Consider the following 18,855-nt stretch of genomic DNA (forward strand, 5'->3'; position numbering starts at 1 on the left):
GCTTGTCTGACAAGTATAAATTTCTGTGACCCTGTTACAACGCTATTTGGCACACTTTGCTTCCTGACCCAAGTCAGCTAGGTACATTATAGGCTCCAGGGCACACCAACTCACACTTCCTCACTCCAAGGTGTTCCTGAATGCTTTCCATGCCTTCTTTTTTTATAGGCAATAGAATAAATATTTTAGGAGATAATATTGGGCAACACTAGCAAACTTTGTAAATGTTCCCAGAGACATTCACAGTAATCCATTGAAGCTAGATTTTTTTTACTATGAACACTTATAGCTATTTATAACTGAAATTTTGACAATACTATTTTTCTAGAACTTACCCAAGAAACTTATATTGCTATCAGTCCAAAGTCTATGTTCCTGATGCTTCAAAAGGCCAAAACTAACATTTCAGGGTTGCGAGTAAGGAAACATTTATTGATTGAGAAGGTGCCAATGGAAAAGATGGGAGACCTACTGGTTCCTCAAACCCATACTAAAAAAGTACAAAGTTGAAGCTTATTTTATGTCAAGGGAAGGGGAAACAGGAGGGGCAAGAGGTGATTGACCACCATAGACATCTGAGTGCCAGCAGGAGTCCAAAGAAGACGGTACTAGCTGATGTGAGCCCCATCATAAGATTCCTACAAATCTTTGATAAACAATATATGCTTCCCTTATCCCAGATCATCTATATATATAAAAGGCTAATATGCTAAGTGTCTGACCGTTCAACCAGTCACTATGATGAGCACTGACCACCAGGGGCAGACGCTCAACGCAGGAGCTGCTGAGTTGCAGTGACTTGACAGTGGCAGTTCTCAGGTGATGTACCTCAAAACCAGAGAGGAGGGAGCCTGATTCCTCATGGAGCCGCACAATTCCACCTTTGGCCATGGGTTATGTTGTTGCTGGGGCACTGTCAGACCCGAATCTGGTTTACTACACACTTGCATTTGCATTCCATACCCTGTATGACAGCAACTTTGCAAAGTGCCTTCTTGTACTCCGGGATCCCTCAGGGGATGTCAGAGAGCCAGTTTCAGCCAGATCCCTGCAGGCCAAGCAGAGGGACCCCACCTGCTGGAGGGACCTCGCTTACTCCACAGATGCCCTTCTAGCCACAGCGCCACCCCAGGTGTGGCCAGCCAGGGAGGGACCAAGAGAGGTTGGCTCCAGGCGTGTCCAGCCCCTCTCGCCCAGTCCTGCCCCACCAGCCACCTTCTAATTAATTTCCTTTCACTGTGCACAAATCCATGTACTGGGTCACTAGTATAATTATAAAAAGCACAGGTCATTTTTCCAAAGAGTGCGCCCCCTCATGTTTGCCAGAAGTTGCATCCAGACCTGGAAGAAAAACAAAAAAGCCTTGGCCCTGACTGGCTAGGGCTATTCCTCAATCTTGAGGGAAATTGGGTAACCAGGTCCAGGTTTATTTAAGAGGGAGGAATAGCTTTTAATATGAAATCATATTTCTCTGCTCATTCTTCCCTTCTTATCTGACTCTTACAATCTCACACACCTACCTCTTCCATGATGGTCCCTGAGACTTATAGGGGGCATTCTGGGTGTTCAATTTAAACAAAGAATAAAGAGTAACTTTTGTTATATGTACCCCTGGACCCAAACCAGGATAAGTTGGCCACCACACAAACACATCCTTGTTTACTCTACAAGTAATCTAAAGCAATCCTATTGTCTAGGGCAAGTATATCAAACTCAAAGGGTAACACGGGCCAAATAAACAAGGTTTAAATTTGTGTGGGCTGCAAAAAAACAAAAGCTTCAATTTTCATAGAAACATAGGTTTATTTCGATAGAGACATGCTGAATAGAAAGGGCTGAAATACATGAGTAATCATTAATGAGTATTTGTTGTGGGTCACATGTGGCCTGGGGGCTGCAAGTTTGACATGCTTGGTCTAGGGACTCAACACAAGGACTCTAAGGTGGTTTGTTGGCATAATGGAGCTTGAACAGTAGAACAGGCCAAATGGCTGACTATATGGGTTAAATTCCATAAGATTTGATTTGCATCTGGGGCTCAGGTAAACTTTCTGTGTAGCTTATACAGCATCAGTCACTGAGATTATTTAAGTACTAGTGGCCCAGTGCACGAAATTCATGCATGGGGGGGGTCCCTCAGCCCAGCCTGCACCCTCCAATCAGGGCATGTCCAAGTGTGGGATTGAGCCTAAACTGGCAGTCAGACATCCCTCTTGCAATCTGGGACTGCTGGCTCCTAACCGTTCACCTGCCTGCCTGCCTTATTGCCCCTAAACCCTCTGCCTGCCTGCCTGATCACCCCTAACCTCTCTGCCTGCCTGCCTGATCACCCCTAACTGCCCTCCCCTACCGGCCTGATCTCACCCCCAATGGCCCTCCCCTGCAGGCCAATTTGGTTCTGATTGGTCGGTTTCTATGCCAGTCAGTGTCAAAAGCTCCACCTCCTAGGCAGCCATTGGCTCCTCACAGTTCACCCAGATTTGGTTCTGATTGTTTGGTTTCTATGCCAGTCAGCGTATCCGGGCCTATCTCCGGGCCTGATCAGAGAGGCGGGGCTGATCAGCAGCCCCCATGCAAGCTGGAAGAGAAACAGAGGTGCGGCTGCTGTTGAAGCCTGGAGAGAAAGAGAGAGGCAATGGCTGATCAACAGCTGCCATGGAGACTGTGGATCAGACCCTGTCTCTCTCTTCAGGCCTCTCTCTGGGGCTGATCCGCAGCCCCCTCAGCAGTCACTGCTGGGTCGTCGCGCCTGCACCAGCGGCAGCAGTCAGTGCTGGGGGACTGACTTCTGGTGTTCGGTCGAGCCTTCAGTCAGTCATTACAGACCCTGGGTTTTTATATATTAGGATGAGCTCTTGTGTCAATTTCTCTGAAATTTATATCATGTAAAACAAAACAAAACTCAAAGATAATGGATAGAACTAGAATCTAATATCCACCAAAATGTATTATACTGTGTATTGAAATATACTTTTCATCACTTCTTGGCCTTTCGGCTAAGATCAAATGTGAAATATACTTTTCTGTCTATAATCACCCCATTTTTACCAAAGATAGCCAAATTAAGACTAATTTTTCTGCAAAATAAATCTACTTTCAATAAAATTGGCCTGATTGTTTGTATAAATTCAGCAAAAAAAAAAATAGTAATTAACCACATGGGCACCTTTAAATCTGGTTTGCTGGAATTTTCCTAAGGAGTATTAAGATTGAGCTTTAAATAGTCTCTCAAGGCTGAGAAGCTAAACCACATACTTGCCATCAGACTCTTCCTGCAATACCTATAGTTTTGGGTGAATTCTTCTCTTCTCAAGGTTCCCAATATATCCTGAGGTTCTTTCTTTGCATCTCCTAGGAAGCAACCTTTGATGCTGACCTGTAAAATCTGCTGTGTACCATGTAAACAAGGTATCAGGCTGTCTTCCTGAAGGGGCTTTTATTGGCTTCCAAAGTAAATCTTAACTCCTCAAAGGCTTCTGGTCATATCCAAGTATATGCATGTCTCTCTCAAACATGACATTCCAGTCAAAGTCTTGGTAATAAACCAGTTTAACAGATTCTTATTAAACTTATGCAAACAATCACATTGTCATAAAAATACTCACTTATTACTGGATTCTGGAGAGATCAAGTAGGGGGAAAAAATAAATGTTTTAATTCCGCTTACAGAGGTGTAATTTACCAAATTGCTAAGTCATAGGTAAACAAGTTTATTTTTATCTGGATAACAAAACCATTAGAAAATCAGCAACCTCAAACAAAAAAAATCATAAAAATTTTAGCCATTTTCAACAGTCCTGTATAATTAAACTTGCTCTGCTTAAACTCAATTTTTCCATTCATTCTCTAGACTTTGCCTGATAATTGAGGGCAATAGGGTAAGTGATAATTACAAGAAGTTTGCAAGGCTGTTCATCAAGGCTCATATGATTTTTCTCAGTGAAGTGGGTGCCCCAATCACTAGAGATTGTGGAAGGTATACCCCAAGTGGGAAATACATTTTCTAGGAATCAGACTTGTGGCAGGAGAAAGCTTCAATTCAAATAGAAAGCATACATACAAAAACAAGAACATATTGATAACCTAAACTAAGTGGCAGTTGAATGAAGTACAGCTTAAATGTACTATGGTGAATGAAGGCATGAAAAAATGGAGAAAATGCCAGGGAGTCTGGAAAAAACAAACAGCTGTCTTGGGTTTTCCATAGCCCTGACTATATTTAATTTAAAGTTATTGTTTACTCACCTTAATGTCTCTGATTCAGGAACAGACTGTTGCCATTTTACAAGAACATCAGGATGGCAAAAGTCTGGCAATGAGGGGCCATTTTTGCAAAAACAGAATGGACTTCATCCACATGTGCCACACTCTGATACTCAGGTTCAGTCATTTTAGTGTGTCCCTCAATTTTGATGACACACATATATGTCAGGAAAGCTCAGATTTCCAGCAATTTCATATATTTTTCTGGAACATTTGTAACATATACTTATATAAATACAATATAAAGAAGGTTCAATGCTATTTTTTATTTCACAATGCTTTTCATGCAATTTCAACACACTAAAACAAGCCTAATATAGTTTAATATTTCTCTTTTGTAAGGAGAGAAAACAAATCTTTTTAGGTGTTTCAAGGGCCCTTCTTGAATATCTCAGTTAGTCACAGGTCAAGACTCTATAATTTAAATTTGGAGAAGTTTGTCAAAATATATCAAAAGGTTTGGACATTTGAGGAGATTCCATTTTCTTAAATAATCAAGTATCTGATTAAGACAATATTATAGTATCAGTAGCAGACCAATAGTCCTTTTCAGCAGAAAGAGAAAAACCTAACTCTAATTTTGCATCAGCTTACATCTGATATTTAAATTCACTTACTTGATTAAATTTATTTTTAACTTAATAAGCTTGAACTAACATAAAACTTTCTTTCCCAGGACCCTTATGTGGTAATGACTCAGATATTCAATAAGTACCTATAGTTTAATTTAGCTGACAAAACTTTTAAGTTCCAAGTTTACCAAAGAGAAGTAGAAAGCCATTGTAAACCTAAAAGAAACTTTTTATCCTGCTTCCATTTTTTTCTTGCTGACCAACTTTGCAACGGAAATAACATGACCTATTTAACCAACCCAAATTCAAAACCAGTTTTAATATATCTTCCCAGATCACATGATTATGAAAAGCATTTCACTTATTTTCTATATTTCTGAGAATTTTAAAACACCCAATCCTTACAAGCACTTGTTTTTAAATTAATTTTAACAGCAACACACACACACACACACAAACACACACTGAAAGACAAAAACAAGGGTCTGAGAAAGATTGTATTCATTGATTTGAGTCAGGTCAAGAGTTTCCTGCAAGTCTTTGGTAGACAATACATACTTCCCTTATCTCCTCAAGCCACAAGCAGAATTCCTCTAATGGTTAGCATGTCTATACACAAGACTCAGCAGAAGCCATTAGCCTGAAGGCCATGGGAATAAAGCAGAGTTGAACAGACAAGTCAGAGAGACTGAGCATTTCACTCTTTTACAACATTTTCATTTCAAAGATGAACCAATGCAGCCTTGACAGCCAATATTCAAGCCCCTTAATTCCCTTGCGCTGATTTTGTCAGCCTCTGGGCAAAAGAAAACACAAATATCCAATTGCACAATTATTAAAAGGTAATGGATTTAGACTCATTCAAAGAATGAATTGTGTAAATATTTATTTATACTTCTTTAGGCCTCTTCCAAAACATTAAGCAGAAGTCTACCATCCAACATGGATATTGGTGAAGAATAATATTTATTGAACACTTATAAGAGGCTCTACACAGTTAAATGTTTTACACAAATTCCCATTTAATCCTCATATCAACTCTGTGTGGAAGGTATTAATACTGACTCCATCACTCTGTCACTAGGAATTGAAAGTCTTACCAGACCCTGCACTCTTAACCACTATACTACTCTGTGTATCATTTTGAAAGGAGGGTGATAAGGATTATATGAACCAAAGTGGACAAGATCAATGTTACTAAAAAGTGTGGGCTACAGACCAGTGCTGCTCTGTGAACTGTATTTTAATGGCCTGTGATGACATAAGTCAGAAATTGAGACTTAGCTTTCACAGACATTTATAGCAATGTAATAGAGTATTTTTTTTAAGTTGAACCTAATTATTAAAAAATTGGGACTTGTATTTTGGATGTGTTTGATTTTTAGTCAATATCATTTTATAGTAATTCATTCTTATAGTATTTTATTTTATTAATTTAACTAAAACAATGTATTTTATTTTTTTTCTTTATTGATTAAGGTATTAGATATATGTCCTTATCCCCCCATTGCCCTCCCACCCCCCACTCATGCCCTCACACCCCTGGTGTCTGTGTCCATTGGTTAGGCTTATATGCATGTATACAAGTCCTTTGGTTGATCTCGCCCCTTACCCCCACCCTCCCCTACCTTCCCTCTGAGATTTGCCAGTCTGATTGATGCTTCTCTGTCCGAGAAGCAGCAGCCGCACACTAAAACAATATATTTTTTTAATGGGAACCAGAGATTGGTTACAATTACAGAGTCAGACACAAAATACCTGTGTGTGATCAGGGATTGGAAGGTTATAAAATAACTAGAGGCCCAGTGCACAGATTCATGCACCGTTGGGGTCCCTAGGCCTGCCCTGCAGGGATTAGGCCGAAACCCGCTCTCCAACATCCCCCTGGAGGGTCCTGGATTGCAAGAGGGCAGTTCTTGGGTGACACAACCTGGAATTGGGCTCCCTCCTCTCTGGTTCCAGGTGCATCACCGGAGAACTGCTGCTGCCAAATCACCACAGCTCAGCAGCTCCTGCCTTGAGCGCCTGCCCCCTGGTGGTCAGTGCATGTCATAGCTACTGGCTAGTTGGCTGATCGGCTGGTCGGCCGGACACTTAGGCTTTTATATATATAGATGAGAGTAACAGTGGGGAGGGGAAAACATGTTCCTGAATCTCAGGAGGCAGGCTAATTTGGCCTCTCCCTATGATCCTGTATGTGGTTCATTTTGCCAGGGCCAAAGCCACCTCTGTTCCCACCACCCTGGCCCCCTTCGAAGACCCCACCTCAGCTTCAGTAGCTGCCCTGATCATAGCCTCCTCTGCCACCACAACGATCATCTCCATAGCTATCCCCCACATGAGAGCCTCCTGGTCCTTGTCTTAGACCATTTAGTTTAGGGGCTTTACATGGTTGCATTCATTCCTCCAAGAGAAGTTCATGTTTTCACATGTAGGATCAGGACATTTCCAGTCCCCAGCTTGCTGCTGTCCTCTACTGCCACCACCTCTACTTGGGAAACTTCCCTGGCCACTGCCACCACCTACACCTACATAACCTCCACAGCCCATGGGTCCTCCTTGCCCTTGGCCTCCATGACCATTGCCACCAACCCAATGGAAATCCACTTGCCAAATAGCAAATAAGACCTTGATATGATTCCCAGATAATTCTTTACCATCAAACCAGTCAATAGCTGCTTTAGCACCAGGTGGATCATCAAATGATACCATCGCCTCTCCCTTTAGCTTGCCCAGTTCCTTGTCTATGTACAGGTTAATCATGGGTTGTCCTGTTTTCAATTTGTCTTAATACCATTCTGCTTGAAGTAATCAGCCACAGACTCAATTATAACATTCTCACCCAGGCCTTGCATGAAGATGGTGGTGTTTAAATTATCCTGTCCAGAGTCATGATGTGATCTTTGGTCCCGAAAGCCAACAAATATTTTGAAGCCACCACGGTCACTTCTGCCCATGCCACCTCTGCCTCCATAGCCACCTCCATGACTTCTGGGTTCATAGTCATCACTACTGCAGTTGTAACCACTGCCACTGCCCTAACCTTGTCCCCCACAGTCATGCTGGCCTTGCCCCTAGCCACCTCCACTCTAATGCTGATTGCCATACCTGCTGTCACTGTTGCCACCACTCATGGAGGACTGATCTTGGCCATAGTTACCTCCACCACCCCTTCCACCACCTCCACTGTTACTGTTGTACTGCTTCTGATGTCCATATCCCTGAGGAGGATTCTAGGAGCTTTGCTGCTGTCCATAGCTAAGCTGCTATCCACCATAGACAGACTGCTGGCCACAGCCTTCACTTGGGCTGCCCATAGTTGTTGCTCTGGTAACTGATACCATAGCTTCTTTTTTTAAAAAATATTTTATTGATTTCAGAGAAGAAGGGAGAGGGAGGGAGAGATAGAAACATCAATGATGTGAGAGAATCATTGATCGGCTGCCTCCTACATGCCCCACACTGGGGATCAAGCCCACAACCCAGGCATGTGCCCTGACCAGGAATCAAACCATGACCTCCTGATTCATAGGTCGACAATCAACCACTGAGCCATGCTGGCTAGGCTACCATAGCTTCTTGAGGTACTGCTAGGAGGCAGATGCTGCCCTTAAAACAACTGAGAACTCTGGCCACTGCCATAGCCACCAATTGAGCCATATCCCTGGGGAACTGACTGTCATAGTTGTTCTTAGTCTGTCCATAAAAAGCATAGGCATTCTGGCCACAGACTGGAGTGTCCCCTGACTGACTGTAATTACCATAACTCTGTTTTCCATAAGGCTGATTGCTCTGCTGGGAATAACCCTGCCCAGGCTGGGTGGGGTAGGCCCCATAGCTTTGGGTTGCTTGTTGGATATAGCTATTTGAGGCCACGTTGGTGTATGTACACACAGGCAGACATGCAACAAGATTCCAACACCAAAGAGCACTGATACCTCAAAGACTCATTCTTATAGCATTTTAAAAAAGCATCAGTCCATATAGATTGATTTTTTTTTTTAAAGAAAGAAACACTGGGTACCATCTCACACCTGTCAGAATGGCTATTATCAACAAATCAACAAATGACAAATGCTGGCGATGATGTGGAGAAAAAGGAACCCTCGTGCACTGCTGGTGGGAATGCAGACTGGTGCAGCCACTGTATGGAGAACAGTATGGAGTTTCCTCAAAAAACTAAAAATGGAGCTCCCATTTGACCCAGTGATCCCAATTCTGGTAATATATCCCAAGAAACTAGAAACACCAATCAGAAAGGATATATGCACCCCTATGTTCATAGCAGCACAATTTACCATAGCTAAGATTTGGAAACAGCCTAAGTGCCCATCAGCAGATGAGTGGATTAAAAAACTGTGGTACATCTATACAATGGAATACTACGCTGCAGTAAAAAAGGAGTTCTTACCATTTGCAACAACATGGATGGAGATGGAGAGCATTATGCTAAGTGAAATAAGCCAGGCAGAGAAAGATAAATATCGCATGATCTCACTCATTTGTGGAATATAATGAACAACATAAACTGATGAACAAAAATAGATCCAGAGACAGAGAAACATCAATCAGAACGTCAAACCTCAGGGAAGGTAGGGGAGGATGTGAGTAAGGGGGAGAGATCAACCAAAGGACTTATATGCATGCATATAAGCCTAAGCAATGGACACAAACAGGGGGGTGGGGGCATGAATGGGAGGTGGGGGGTAATGGGGGAATAAGGACACATATGTAATACCTTAATCAATAAAGAAATAAAAAAACCCCACAGACAATAAAATACATAAAATAAAAATTAAAAAAATAAACACTGGTCTTTAATTATAGGTGCTTTGAGAAACATTGGACTAAGTAGCATATCTTTGTGATGACCACTGTAGAAAAAAAAAAAAAAAGGAAGATAGTAAAACTTGAGCCTCTTCATGAGGTTAGTGTAAATTTTCTTTCTTATCAGCCCTCTCCACTTCTCCCTGATAAATTTACTCATTCTTCTGTTGGGTTTTAGGAGAACAATCAATAACACCCCTTTTCCTCTTGCTAATTTGAAAGAAACTGAAACAAAGTCAAATAGATCAATGTATCAGCTACAAAACTGTGAGACCTCAAATGTTTTCGATTACCTCCCCTGATCCCTGAATTCAGGAGCCTCACCCACCTAGTCACAGGCTCAGTGGGATAAGCTCAGACCTTCTCCCATAAGGAAGAGCAAACCACAATATATAAAACCCTTAGACAGAAGACCTGGAAAACCCTTAGACAGAAGACCTGGAAATGGCAGAGCAGAGCATTCTCAATTGCTTCTCAAAAACTCATTATTCAGATAAATCTTCCTTCACTTAGTTAGGGGGAAATGGAGGGCCAAAGGGAGAGACCATGAGTATCCCTCTAGTGTATATTCCCACAAGGAAATGTAAGGTTAAGGGAATGGAGGTTCCCCTAACATGTATCATTTATTCATTCATTTAATTCACACCTCTGAATATTGAATTAAAATGCACCCAATCCCATTCTATAAGCTTCATTTTCTACATCATTTAAACAACTCTTGAAAATCTATCTCCACCAGAAAAGTCTTGAGAAAATGGCAGTAATTTCTAATTCAATCTCCTTTGCTCAACGCTCTGATAAATGCACTTACCTTCTAATATGTACTCAGTGAAAATACGTAATTTATTAAATTAATGTAAGTCATTAGTTTTTCAAGTTCTAATATTTTTACTATAATTCTATCACAGAATTGTTTACACTATTATAATTCCAAGGCCAAAGGATCATGCATGTGCTTACTCATTTGCTACAGCTCAGTATACCAATATATATTTAATAATTGCTTTGATCCCAAGGATGATGAGGATTCATATGGCAGTAAAGATGTCTCTTGGCTATTTGCATTTAACTACTTGGATGATAAACCAGTTTTCCCACTTCCATTCTTGTTTTCCGTTAATACCTGATTTACAAATTCCCCAGCATATCAGTTCTCAGCCAATTTCAACTACATACTAACATTAGGAAAATTAGATGTCTTTCATATAATATGTGAATTGACTTTTTCAAATTAAATTCTACATAGTAATTTTTTAATGTATTCATATTGTTGGATACTGTTACTGGGCCATCACAACTCTGTGGTATGGTCAATTTTGTCTTCTATTCCTTTACTTTTCCTTTCCTGTTCTTTGTCACTTATCCTCCTTCTAAGTGCCTAGAGCTCTCATAGTAGCTTTAGTGGCACTTTCCAGAGCTGCCCTCATGGCATTATTCTCAGGAATGCCTTTTTCTTTCTACTCCTTTGTTAGTACTCTTAAAAATATCCTGTTGCATTTTAACATGTGACTTCTGGAGGTAAATTTTTCTCCAAAGAAGTAACATCAATGGAGGGAATGTCATAAATTAAGGCAGATCACTAGGGGGACATCTGGGAGCAAGGAGGCTTTTAATCATCCTTCAGTTCACACCATCTGGCGACTGCCTCCATATAAGGGCAAGGCTATGTGTTAATATTTGTATCACCTTGTATAAATACATAATTACATTTTTAGGGATGAGCTGTATATTCACATACATGGATATGAATGCAACTTTCATAAGTGCATGTCTGTACAAACCCCTCATTAGGACATCAATAAAACATCTTCCTTGTTCACCTCATACCTATAGTTTCTGGTAGTAAAGAAAGTATATCCATGTTGATCTCATAAAATTAATTACTACTTTCTTTTTTATATAAAAAAGCTATGCTACACATAAATTTAATTAAATGTTGATCTGCATATCTGAGTCTGGGCACTATAAAATTGGCCAGCCTGGAATGCTCCCATCACTATCTATCACTTAGCAACTTAGAAAACCTACCTTCAAGCTTCCCTTGAACTCAAAACTGACTTGACTTAGAGCAGAACTCTCTGAATAACTCTTCTTAAAACAAACTGCTTTCCTCACCCTTGATTAGGTTCCAGAAAACTCTAGATCATCTTGCGAGGTCAAGGCATCCCTAACCCCTACCTCCAGTCCTGTGGCCTTATACCATTTGCTGTTATTATAGTTATATTCTGTTTATGTCTGTAACTCAGGTGAATGGGGAAATGTGTAATAAGCAAAAAGATTACTGGGCCTCTCAATGGAAGCAATACACTGTTCAGAACAGATTATTATGGGTTTTTGGTTTGTCTTTCATTTTCTTTGAGATGTTTTAAAACTCTGCAAGTTGTAGATAACTGGTAACAATGAAAAATAATTCTTGTCCATACACAAACAATATATTCTGTCTGGTGGAGAGTCAATTAACTTCCCTCCTACTCCTACCATGGAAAAAAAGTTTCCCATTTATTTTTTTAATTCATTTCAACATTTCTTTACTCCATATAAATGTGTGCATCTTTGACTACTCCTTTGAACTAGCTGTAGCATCCTCCCAGTCCTCTCATTAATAATGAGTTAAATAAAATCTTTAACACATGTTCTTTTTATATCTGCATGACAGTCATGATTAACAGGAGTGTAAGCTCATTGTAGGCAGAGGCTCTGCAGGAGCTGGAGTGGTAAGTGGCTTCTACTTCTGGTTCTAGAACTTGGGCAAGTTACTTACCATTCTGTGAATCAAGATCCACCTATGGATTACAATAAGAATGCCTTCTCTGTCTACACTAAGGGCTTTCCACAACAATAAAATGAGTCTACATATGAAAAAGAACTGTATAAACTACTAAGTATTTAATATGGAGTCTTCATTTATTTCCCCTTCTGAGAGTAAATGTTGTCTACACTTTAAGACTCAGCATGATTCTCATATGTACCATATAAAAGCTTCTTTGCCTGCTATAGATACACTGTTGTCTCCCTCCTCTAAATTCAGATTGTACTTGTATGAATTTACTAGAGAAAATTCATGCACTGGAGTGGGGGTCCCTCAGCCTGGCCTGCCCCCTCTCACAGTCCAGGAGCCCTCAGTAGTGGAAGGCAACCCAGCAATCAGGGGAAGGTGATGCCCCATCACACCTCTGCTGCTGCCACTGCCGGCAGCACAAGCCTTGGCTGGCCCTGGTTACCTGAGCCTCGGGCGGCCCTGGGCAGCTGGGCAGCCGCCATCCAAGGCTTTCCTGCACCTCGGGCCAGCCCTGGGTGACTGGGGGGCTGAGGGGACTGGAGGACTCCAGAGGCAGGCGCCCCATTGGGGCTGAGGGGACTGGGCGCCGCTTTCTTGTGGCTGTGGGCACCGCCATCTTTGAGAGCATGGCAATTAGCATATTCCCTCCTTATTGGCTGTGGGCCACCATCTTTGAAGGCGGGGCAGTCAATTAGCATATTCCCTCCTTATTGGCTGTGGGAGCCACCATCTTTTGCAATGGCGTGAGGGTCAATTAGCATATTCCCTCTTTATTAGATAGGATGAGCAATATTTTACTAGTCATTATATATTCCTGTCTTATGATTTTATTTGTGTTCATTTTAACTGGTAAGACAGATTGTGAGGTTCTTTCGTTTCAGGCATTGACTCAGATTTGCTTTGTATTCTCTGTTGCATCTAGCAGCGTTAGATCCCTGACAGAATAGATTTTTTTATTTAGATAGGATTTCATTATGATTTATCATAGTACCCACATTGCACTCAATTGAAGATATTATAACAATCACTATCAATCAAGAATTTATATGGTAGAAAAGATGATACAAGAATAGTCTGCCTTCAGAAAAGAAAGGAGAATGAGAAAAAGAATATATAAATTTAATTGAGCTGTTGCTAGTATTGTTTGACAAGATTGTAAAACCTTAACATATATTAATCCACTTGAAACTCACAATAACCCTGTGAGGTAGGTACTGTTACTATCCTTAATTTTACAAATGAGGAAATTGAGACAAAGAGAGATTAAATAATTCTCTAAGGTCACCCAGCTAGAGAGTGAAGACTAGCTCTGGAGTCTGGGCTATTAACAACTATGCTGGGAAGAAGAAAAGTGATATGCAAAAAAGTGTTCTGGGAAATTGAATTTTGCATTATTTTTTTTAATTTAAATTCTTTATTGTTTAAAGTATTACATGAGTCTCCTTTTCCCTCATTGACCTCCCCCTCCCGGCCACCCCTACTCCTCAGCACAAGCCCTCACCGCCCCCCCCCCCCGCCCCCGTCTGTGTCCATTGGTTATTCCCATATTCATGCACACAAATTCTTTGGTTGATCTCTAACCCCTTCACCCCCGCCTTCCCTCATAGGTTGTACAGTCTGTTTGATGTTTCTATGTCTCTGGTTTTATTTTTGTTCATCAGTTTATGTTGTTCATTATATTCCATAAATGAGTGAGATCATGTGATATTTATCTTTCTCTGACTGGCTTATTTTGTTTAGCAAAATGCTCTTTAGTTCCATCCATGCCAATGCAAATGGTAAAAGTTCCTTCTTTTTTACAGCAGCCTAGTATTCCATTGTGTAGATGTACCACAGTTTTTTACTCCACTCATCTGCTGATGGGCACTTAGGCTGTTTCCAAATCTTAGCTATGGTAAATTGTGCTGCTATGAACATAGGGGTGCATATATCCATTCTGATTGGTGTTTCTAGTTTCTTGGGATACATTTCTAGAAGTGGGATTACTGGGTCAAATGGGAGTTCCATTTTTAATTTTGAGAAAACACCATATTGTTTTCCACAGTGGCTGCACCAGTCTGGAAATCCACCAGCAGTGCAAGAGGGTTCCTTTTTCTCCGCATCCTCTCCAGCACGTGTCATTTGTTGATTTGTTGATGATAGCCATTCTGATAGGTGTGAGATGGTACCTCATTGTTGTTTTGATTTGTATCTCTCAGATGATTAGTGACTTTGAGCATGTTTTCCTATGTCTCCTGGCCTTCCGTATGTCCTCTTTCAAAAAGTGTCTATTTAGGTCCTTTGCCCATTTTTGGATTGGATTGTTTATCTTCCTTTTGTTAAGTTGTATAAATTATCTATACATTTTGGAGATTAAACCCTTATCAAAGATAATATTGGCAAATATATTCTCCCATGCATGGGCTTCCTTGTTGTTTTGTTGATGGTTTCTTTTGCTGTGCAGAAGCTTTTTATTTTGATGTAGTCCCATTTGTTTATTTTCTCCTTAGTCTCCATTGCCCTTGGAGCTGTGTCTGTAAAGATATTGCTACGACATATGTCAGCTATTTTGCTGCCTATGGAGTCTTGTAGGATTTTTATGGTTTCACATCTTACATTTAGGTCCTTTAGCCATTTTGAATTTGTTTTTTGTGTATGGTGTAAGTTGGTGATCTAGTTTCATATTTTTTCATGTATCTGACTAAATTTCCCAGCATCATTTATCAAAGAGACTGTCTTGACTCCATTGTATGGTTTTGCCTCCTTTGTCAAATATTAATTGAGCATAATGGATTGGGACGAATTGAGGATACTCTGTTCTCTTCCATTGGTCTATATATCTGTTCTTGTGCCAATACCAGGCAATTTGGAACCAGGCAATTCCATGAACATGGTATATTCTTCCATTTGTTTATGTCTTCCTCTATCTTTTTTTTTTTCAGCGTCCTGTAATTTTTAGTGTAGAGTTCCTTTACCTCCATGGTTAAATTTATTCCTAGGTATCCTAATTTTTTTTGTTGCAATGGTAAATGGGATTCTTTTTTAGTTTCTCTTTCTGTGAGTTCATTATTGGTGTATAAAAAAGCCATAGACTTCTGGGTGTTAATTTTGTATCCTGCTACATTGCCAAATTTGTTTATTAAGTCTAGCAGTTTTTTGATGAAGTCTTTAAGGTTTTCGATGTAAAATATCATGTCATCTGCAAATAATGACAGTTTTACTTCTTCCTTTCCAATTTGGATGCCTTTTATTTCTTCTTCTTATTGGATCACTATGGCTTGCACTTCCAGTACTATGTTGAACGGGAGTGGTGAAAGAGGCCAGTCCTGTCTTGCTCCTGTTCTTAGGGGAAATGATTTTAGTTTTACCCATTGAGTATTATGTTGGCTGTAGGTTTGTCATATCTAGTAAGGCTTTTATTATGTAGAAGTATAATCCCTCTATTCCCACTTTGCTGAGAGTTTTTATCAGAAAAGGGTGTTGGATTTTGTCAAATGGCTTTTCTGCATCAATTGATATGATTATGTGATTTTTGTCTTTCAATTTGTTTATGTGATGTATCACATTTATTGATTAGCAGATATTGTACCAGCCTTGCTTTATTGGGATAAATCCCACTGGGTCATGGTGTATGATCTTTCTGATGTAATGCTGGATCTGGTTTGCTAGAATTTTGTTATGGATTTTAGCATCTATATTCATCAGGGATATTGGCCTGTAATTCTCTTTTTTGTGGTGACTTTATCTGGTTTTGGGATTAGGATAATGCTGGCTTCATACAAGAAGCTTGGAAGTGTGCCTTCCTCTTGAATTTTTTAGAATAGTCTCAGAAGGATAGGTTTTAGTTCTTTGAATGTTTCACAAAACTCTCTTGTGTAGCCATCCGGTCCAGGGCTTCAGTTTGCAGGAAGCTTTTTGATTACTGTTTCAATTTCATCAGTAGTTATCAGCCTATTCAGGTTTTTTGATATTTCCTGATTGAGTTTTGGAAGCTTGTATTTTTCTAGGAATTTGTCCATTTTGTAGAGGTTGTCCAGTTGTTGGAGTGGAGTTGTTCATAGCATTTTTTTTTACAATCCTTTGTATGTCTGTGGGGTCGGTTGTTACTTCACCTCTTTCATTTCTGATTTTGTTTATTTTGGTCCTCTCTGTTTGTTTCTTTATGAGCCTAGCTAGAGGTTCACCAATCTTGTTTATCCTTTCAAAGAACCAGCTCTTGGTTTCATTGATCATATATATATATATATATATATATATATATATATATATATATATAGATATATATATAGATATATATTGGTCTCTGTGTCATTTATTGCTGCTCTGATCTTTATTTTTTCCTTCCTTCTGCTTACTGTGGGCTTTTCTTGTTGCTCTCTTTCTAATTCTTTAAGTTGCAAGGTTAGATAATTTATTACCATTTTTTCTTGTTTTTTTGAGGTAGGCCTATAGAGCTTTGAACTTCCCTCTTAGGACTGCCTTGACTGTGTCCTATGGATTTTGGATTTTTATGTTTTCATTGTCATTTGTTTCCAGGATGTTTTTTATTTCTTCTTTGATCTCTTTGGTAAGTCAATCATTGTTCAATAGCATGCTATGCAGCCTCCAAGTGTTTGATATTTTTTCGTTGTTTTTACTGTAATTGATTTCTAATTTTATGCCATTGTGATCTGAGAAGATGCTTGGTATGATTTCTAGCTTCTTGAATTTGAAGAGACTTTACCTGTGTCCTAATATGTGGTCTATCCTTGAAAATGTTCCATGTGCACTGGAGAAGAATGTATATTCTGTGGCTTTGGGGTGAAATGTTCTGGAGATCTCAATTAAGTCCATCTGATCTAGTGAGTCATTTAGGATTTCTGCTTCTTTGCTGATTTTTTGTTTAGAGGATTTATCCAGTGGTGTCAATGGGGTATTAAAGTCCTCTACTATGATTGTATTGCTGTCAATCTCTCCCTTGATATCTTCCAAAAGTTTTTTTATGTATTTGGGTGCTCCTGTATTCGGTGCATATATGTTTACTAGAGTTATATCCTCTTGTTGAATTGCTCCCTTTAGTATTATGAAGTAGCCCTCCTTATCTCTTGTTGTGGCCTTTATTTTAGGTCTATTTTGTCAGATGTAAGTATTGCTACCCTAGTTTTTTTCTCACTTCCATTTGCCTGAAAAACCTTTTTCTATCCCTTCTCTATCAGTCTGTGTGAATCCTTTGTTCTGAGGTGGGTCTCTTGTAGTCAGCACATATATTGGTCATGTTTTCTTATCCATTCAGCTACCCTATGTCTTTTGAATAGAGTATCTAATCCATTTACATTTAATGTTATTATTGATAAGTACTTGTTTGTCACCATTTTTATTCTTTATGCCTTTGTTCTTCCTTCCTTTTCTATTTCTTCTCTTTACAGTAGTCCCTTTAGCATTTCTTGCATTGCTGGCCTGGTGGTAATAAACTCTCTTAGCCCTTTTTTGTCTGTGATGTACCTAATTTCCCCTTCAATTTTGAAAGATAGCCTTGCTGGTATAGTATTCTTGGATTCAGTCCCTTGCTTTGAATCATTTTGTATATTTCATTCCATTCTCTTCTGGCTTGATGTGTTTCTGTTGAGAAATCAGTTGATATTCTAATGGGAGATCCCTTGTAGGCAACTTTCTGTCTCTCTCTCTCTCTGGCAGCCTTTAAGATTCTTACTTTGTCATTGATTTTTGCTGATTTAATTATGATGTTTCTTGGTGTCTCTCTTTTTGGGTTCATCTTATTTGGGACTCTATATGCTTCTTGGACTTGTGTGGTTTTTTTTCTTGCAAACATCAGGGACGTTTTCTGTCATTATTTCTTCAAACAGGTTTTCTATTCCGTGCTTCACTTCCTCTCTTCTGGCACTCTTATTATGTGAATGCTGTTTCATTTTGTGTTGTCCCAAAGCTCCCTTAGGCTCTCCTCCTGCTCTTTAAATTTTCTTTCCAGTTGGTGCTGTGTTTGTGTGTTTTTTCCTACCTTGTCTTCTAATTTGTTGATGTGGTCCTCAGCCTCTTCTAGTCTACAGTTGAAGCCTTCCATTGTGTTTCTTATTGCAGCTATGTCATTCTTCATTTCCTCTTGGTTCCTTTTCATGTTGGTGACATTCTCATTCAGCTTCTTATAATTCTCATTGAGTTGTGTGTACTTGTCATCCAGATGTTTGAGCATCTTTATAACCATTACTCTGAATTCTTTCTCTGACAAATTACTGGCCTCCATTTCATTTAATTCCTTTTTTGGTGATTCCTCTTTTTCTTTCCTTTGGGGAATGTTTTTTGTCTCCCCATTTTTTTTGCTGTAATGTTTTAATTGTTTCTATGTCTTAGATCCAACTGCTTTGCTATCCAGGTTCTTTTGGGGGTGTTGCTATGTAGTCAGTGATTTTGGGAACCCAGTGGTGCAGTCTCTCAGATCTC

The 18,855-nt window shown here is 39.7% G+C and overlaps 1 pseudogene across 1 annotated transcript; it reads right to left on the minus strand.

Moving 5' to 3' along the window:
* Positions 1–7,002: 7,002 nt before the first annotated feature.
* On the minus strand, positions 7,003–8,249 carry LOC308240194 (RNA-binding protein FUS-like; annotated as a pseudogene). Its single transcript has one exon. The product of its transcript is annotated as an RNA-binding protein FUS-like (transcript).
* Between the last annotated feature and the right edge of the window lie 10,606 nt (positions 8,250–18,855).

Source organism: Plecotus auritus (genome assembly GCF_963455305.1).
Source record: "Plecotus auritus genome assembly, chromosome: X".
Lineage (NCBI taxonomy): Eukaryota > Metazoa > Chordata > Mammalia > Chiroptera > Vespertilionidae > Plecotus > Plecotus auritus.